This window comes from Tachyglossus aculeatus, unplaced genomic scaffold, assembly GCF_015852505.1.
Source record: "Tachyglossus aculeatus isolate mTacAcu1 unplaced genomic scaffold, mTacAcu1.pri SUPER_30, whole genome shotgun sequence".
In the NCBI taxonomy this organism is placed as follows: domain Eukaryota; kingdom Metazoa; phylum Chordata; class Mammalia; order Monotremata; family Tachyglossidae; genus Tachyglossus; species Tachyglossus aculeatus.
Window position 1 is genome coordinate 5742197 of NW_024044837.1, and position 6000 is coordinate 5748196.

The window sequence follows — 6000 nt, forward strand, 5'->3', positions numbered from 1 at the left end:
ATATAGTAAGTGCTTCACAAAGGCCATAAGAAAAAGTTACAGTTGGCTGCTTGACTGAGAGATTGAGTGTTTCAAGTTGTGAATTAGACAAAGGTGAAACCATTCACAGTGCCTAAAGACTGTCGTTGAAAACAGGAACCGTTGCGACACTGGGTTGCGGATGTCGCTTTTTCTACGGGAACCCCGAGGGCCGGCACGATCGCTGATTCAGCAGGGACGTGCCCTTGTCTCCCAGAAGCCTCAGAAACCATGTGACCAGAGGGTACTTGGCTTGTCCAGGCCCTGAGGCCCCTTGTCAGGGCCACGAGACATCCTCCAGGGATCCCCCTCGTAGCAGCTTCTGGTTTATGTACAGGGATGAGGGCTGTCTTGAGAGCTTTTCAGGGTCTGAAGGGGAACGAAGAGAGATCTAGGGATCCTCTCAGTTCCTTCCTGGCTAACCGAACCCAAGGGTATGAGGGGGTAGAGGGGATCAGCCCAGTACTGCAGAGGTCAGCGAACAGCCACACGCTGCCCCAATGAGAGTCACCGAAGGTGAGTAGGATGGAGAGGTGTGGGGCACGAGGATGAGGATGAAAGAGATGGAACAAGTTTGGGGCCCTACGTTCGGGTTCGGACCGGGGCCGCGGCCACCAGCGGGGCAGGGGTGCTAGCAGGAAGGGAAGTGTTTTCCATTTCAGTAACCCCCAACCATCACATGCCTCTCCTCCTTCTTCCTTAAACCTTGCTCCCATGCAAACCACCAGCCGGACTACTGTGCTCCAGCAGTTTCAGCACTGTGGACAATCAATTTGGCGTTCAGTGGATCCCAGAATCCCTTGAAGAGGCTAAATGACAGGCAGGGCTGAGAGAGTGTGACCAGCTTTGGACCGCAACTGGCACTCTTAGCAATTCCTCTCTGTACGAATTCTTCCCAAATGTTGTGAGAAGACTAATAGTGAGAAAGGTTGTAATTCCTGCTCTCAAGAATTTTCCTGCCTACTGGGTTGCGTAGACACAATATAATTTACTATCAATCAATTCATCTTGAAACATATGTATTGAGAGCTTATTGTGTGCACTAAGTAGCCGAGGTAGTCCACCCCCACGGTTCCCAGCGTATACAGGCCCTCCACGTCCACGGTGCTGTAGGTGCACATGCCGTTCAGGTCATGGTTGGGGGCGACCTAGGCGGCCGTGTTGCCCCTGACGTTCTTGTAGTGGTCGCGCCCATCGAAGTCCAGGCTGAAGAAGATGTTGTTCTAGATGAACATCTGCATCTTGGTCTCCTCGCTGGGGTTGATGGCCATCACAATCCCGTCGATCACGGCCACGGCCCCCCGGGTGGCTGACACCGTGAGGTTACTGTATACCTGGAGGGGACAGTGGCTCGGCTCCTGGAGGGAGTCCCGGGGCAGATGCTGCTGGTCAGTCTGTGGGCTCAGGTGCCGAGAGGCGTTGTGAGGGGGACTGGAGCCAGCTGCTCACCCCCAACCCCCCACCCACACAGAACTAGTCACTAGCCCCCCCGTAACTTGAAGATGGCTCGTTGCCTCAGCAGCCGCTTGGGCAGGATCTTCCGGGGCAGCTCTATCGTTGTCTGAAGCTCCTCGTTTCAATTCCACGTCTGGTGGGTGGGGGAGGGGAGGTGGGAATGAGAGGGTCAGGGGGCCATCACTCTACAGGGTACGGCCTGCACCCCACCTTGGCCTCTCTGGGTTTTCAGATGGGCGATGTCACGACTCTGCCAGGGCTCCAGGCCAGGGAGTTGGGGAGGGCAGACACTGCTTCGCCCAAACCCCCACAGCCACTCCCTCAGGCAGGGCTGGGCCCGGGACCTGTCCCCTTCAACCTGGAGCCTCAGCGACAGGCCAGGAAGGGTGGACGGGCCTTGGGAATGCATGGGTGCTGACCCCACGGGGCTGGGGGCGAGGAGGCTGAGCAGGCAGGCACCTGTCCAGGGATGTGCTCCTCGTAGCCCAGCCGCGAGGTGTAGGCGTCCTCAGCCCGCACGCAGTCTATGGCGTACTGGGCCTGGGGCGCCGTCCAGCTGTACACCTGGAATGGGGTGACGATCTTCTCGAAGGGGTGGCGTTGAACCCTGCATTCAGAGTTGCGGAGGGGTAGGGGGCACAGCCATCAACCCCAAGGCACGAGGACGCTCGTCACCACCGCGGCCCTTCACCGAGCGCTGGGGCTCCCAGCATCCCCCAGACCAGCCCAGCTATTGGGGATCAGTTTCTCCAGCTGGTCGAGGGCCCCAGATCCCACCGCCTCCCAAACCGGTGCGGAGAGAACGGACGGATTCCCGATGCTAAGCCCTTCCCCCTCCCCAGGTCCTGGACCCTGGGCTGCACCAGACCACTTGGGGGTCAAGCCCTTCAAGCGGGGGTAGTTACGAGGTCATGGACGTTAGCGACCCGCACCCAGCGGCAGTATGGGGGAGGCCCCCCGCCGTACCTTTTCTTCGGAAAGGCAACAACGTTTTTTTGAAGGCCGGGTTGATCTGTTTGGGATTGAAGCTATACCCCGTGAACCTGCAAGGGGATATGGCGTGTTCACCTCCCCTACCACCCCGCCTGCCCCCATGCCATGAGCCCACTGGTTTAGGTATAAGACGCTGGTGGAGGCGGTGATGCTGACATGGCCGTCCTCGGCCGTGACCACGTACAGGTAGACCAGGTCCCCGTGCAACTTGCGATTGCCGGGGGGTAGGTTCCAGCCGCTCATGGTGAGCATCTTGAGGCACTGCAGGGGCTGGGGAGGCAGGGGACATGGGCATCAGGGGAGGCCGGCCGAGGTTGTTGCCCTTCCCCTAAATCCCCGCCCACCGGGGGTCGGTGCCAGCGCCAAACCCGGTCCCCGAGGTCGCCCCACTTTCCAGTCGCTGTTCTGCGGCTGCAGAGCGCACAGCGGCCGCTCCTTGCTCCTGTACAGGATCTGCTCTGGGGTCGTGCAGTAGATCTACTCCAGCTCCCCGGCCTTCGTCTTCAGCTTGCCACTGTCTGTGGGTGTGGAGGCCGCCATCAGCCCCCTGCCACCGCCCACCCGGGGCCAGAGCAGGCAGGGGAAGCCCTCCCTCTCCCACTCCCCTCCTCTGTAAAATGCAGGACAGTGAACTGTGAGGCCGTAACCGTCCCCATCCAATATCACCCGGTTCCTCTTGATCCTTTGGGCCAGTGTCACCCAACAGTCCCTGCTCAGGCTCTGGGCGAGGATGGATGGATACTGCCCTCCCCCTCCCCGCTGACACCCACCCACAAGGTTTCTTAGAGAGGCCCCCAGCAGTAGTACTAAGTACTTGGAAAGTAATAATAATAATAGTAGTACTTGTTAAACTCTTACTATGTCCCAAGCACTGTCCTAAGCACTGCGGTAGATACAAGTTAAGCAGGTTGGATACAGTCTTTGTTCCACGTGGAGTTCGCAGTCTTAACCCCTAGTTTACAGATGAGGTAAATGAGGCTCAGAGAAGTTAAATGACTTTCCCATGGTCACACAGCAGAAAAGAGGTGGAGCCAAAATTAGAATCCAGGTCCTTCTGACTTCTCACTCCCAGGCCCGTGCTTTATCAACTTTATAACGTCATAAGAGACACATTCCCTGCCCCTTCTAGAAGGAAAAAAAAAAGAATGGAAAGATGAATGTGCAAGTATTGCGTGCCATTTTACAGATGAGGAAACTGAGGCCTAGAGAAGTGAAGCGACTTGCCCAAGGTCCCACAGCAGCAAAGCGACAGAACCAGGATTTGAACCAAAGTCCTCTGACTCCCTCTAAGCTATGCTTGGGAGAGTACAACAGAACAAAACTGGCAGATGTGTATGCTGCCCTCACAGAGCTCACAGTCAGGAAGAGAACTCCTGGACCCATGCTCTTTGCAGTAAATGAGGATAAAAGTGAGTTGATTCGCGTTTGAGTTAGGTGAAGGGGGTTTAGAGGGCTGGGAAATATATCGGGGAAGCTGGTTGGGCCGGGCGGGCGGATTTTAGCATTGCTCAGAATTCGAGAAGACCTGTGCTCTCTCTGATGTTGAGTGGCTAAGGGAGGGAGTTCTAGACTAGAATGGAAATGGAAGAGTAGATCGTGAGTAACAACTAGAGAGTTGCTTTGAGAGCTGAGAAGACGAGTTGAGTCAAGCGCATAGTACCTTGCTCTTCACACAGTAAGCACTCAAAAAATGCGATTGTATGAATGAATGATAGAAAGGAGGTGAAGTGCAGTCGTAAGCCTGAGAGACGTCAAGCCGGTTGTGAGGTTTTTCTGCTTGTGAAAAGACACAACTTGTCAGGAGAGGAGGTTGAGGGGAGGAGAATACTTGTGTTTGTGTGTGTACAGGTGTGAATGCAGAAATGTGAGTAAATGGAATCAGTTTGATGCATATGTGGTTTTTTTTATGTTTGTTTAATGGTAACATTAATTGCTAATTATATGCCATTTACTGTACTAAGCACTGGGGTGGATATAAACTAATTAGGTTGGACACAGTCGATGCCCCACATGGTTCTTTCAGTCATAATCCCCAATTTACAGATGAGCTAACTGAGGCACAGAGAAGTTAAGTTACTGGTCCGAGGTCATAAATGGGACAAGGGGTGGAGATAGGATTAGAATCCACGTCCTTTTGTCTACCAGGCTCATTCTTTCTACACTAAATGGATGAGTTTATGTATAAAGGAACTTCTTGTTTAACTCTAAAACCAAAGAAAAAATTTCACAACATCTTTATGTTATCTGACATCCCCTATCCCCTATTCATTTTAGTTTCAGTGTCCACAACCAAAAATAATACTCTTAATATGTCTTTAGCATTTACGATGTTCCAAGCAAAGTATTAAGTGCTGGGGGAGATTAAGGATAATCTGGTAGAAAACTGTCCTTGTCTCCCAAGGGATTCACAGACAAAATAGGAGGGAACACAGGAATCTAATCCTCATTTTACTATTGAGAAAACTGAGGCTTAGAGAAATTAAGTCACCTTCCCATGGCTATGCATCCGAAAAGTGGTAGAGTTGGGACTAAGCCTTCTCATGGCTATGCATCCGACAAGTGGTAGAGTTGGGATTAAAACCAGGTCCTCTGACTCCCAGGCCTGTGTTCTTCCCAACAGCACCCTGCTTCTATACAGTTCGACGCTTGCTGCTTCCAATAGAATGAAAGCTCCTTTGTGGCAGAGATCACGCGTCCTCTATAGGTCCTCAATAAATAGAATTGATCGACCTAGTCCTATTCCTTCTCCTACAACATCAGTGTTTCTAAATTGAAGTCTTTCTTCCCTTTTCCTGTGCAGGGAGTCGACATCACTTCCAATAAATTTTCAATGTCTCCACGGTGAACTCACAGATCATTTTGAATTCAATAACTGTCTCCTCTCCATACAGAATCACCAGTGTCCTTTCAATTGCTTCAATCATCCCATCAGTTGACTCTAACTTTGGCTCTTTCCTCATCCATTGCAGAAAGTCAGTGCTGCCTCACAAAATGCCCAATGTCTCCACGGTGTGGGAATTCCTCCTGCTGGGTTTCTCGGAGATCCGGGAGCTGCAGCTGGTCCAGACCTCTTGTTCTACCTAGTGGCCCTGACAAGGAATATCCTCATCGTCGCTGTCTCCACCCTCGCCCGGCGCCTCCACACCCCCATGTACGTCTTCCTCGGGCACCTGTCTGTCCTCGACCTCTGCCTCATCTCTGTCACCGTCCCCAAATCCGTCACCATCTCCTTTACTAATAGCATCTCCTTCTCCTACCTGGACTTTGTGACTTAGCTCTTACTGTTGGTCTTGTTTGCCACTTTGGATTATTTTATTCTCAAGGAGATGCCCTACGACCGCTACGCCGCCATCTGCCTCCCACTGTGCTACGACGTCGTCATTAACAGAGTGGCCTGTGGGAACATGGCTGCCAACTCGTGGCTCAGTGGGGTCCTGATTAGAGTCTTGTTTTCAGCTACGACCTTCTCTCTGTCCTTCCGTAGGTCCAGAACCGTTCAACAGGTTTTCTGTGATGTCCCCTCCATGCTGAAGA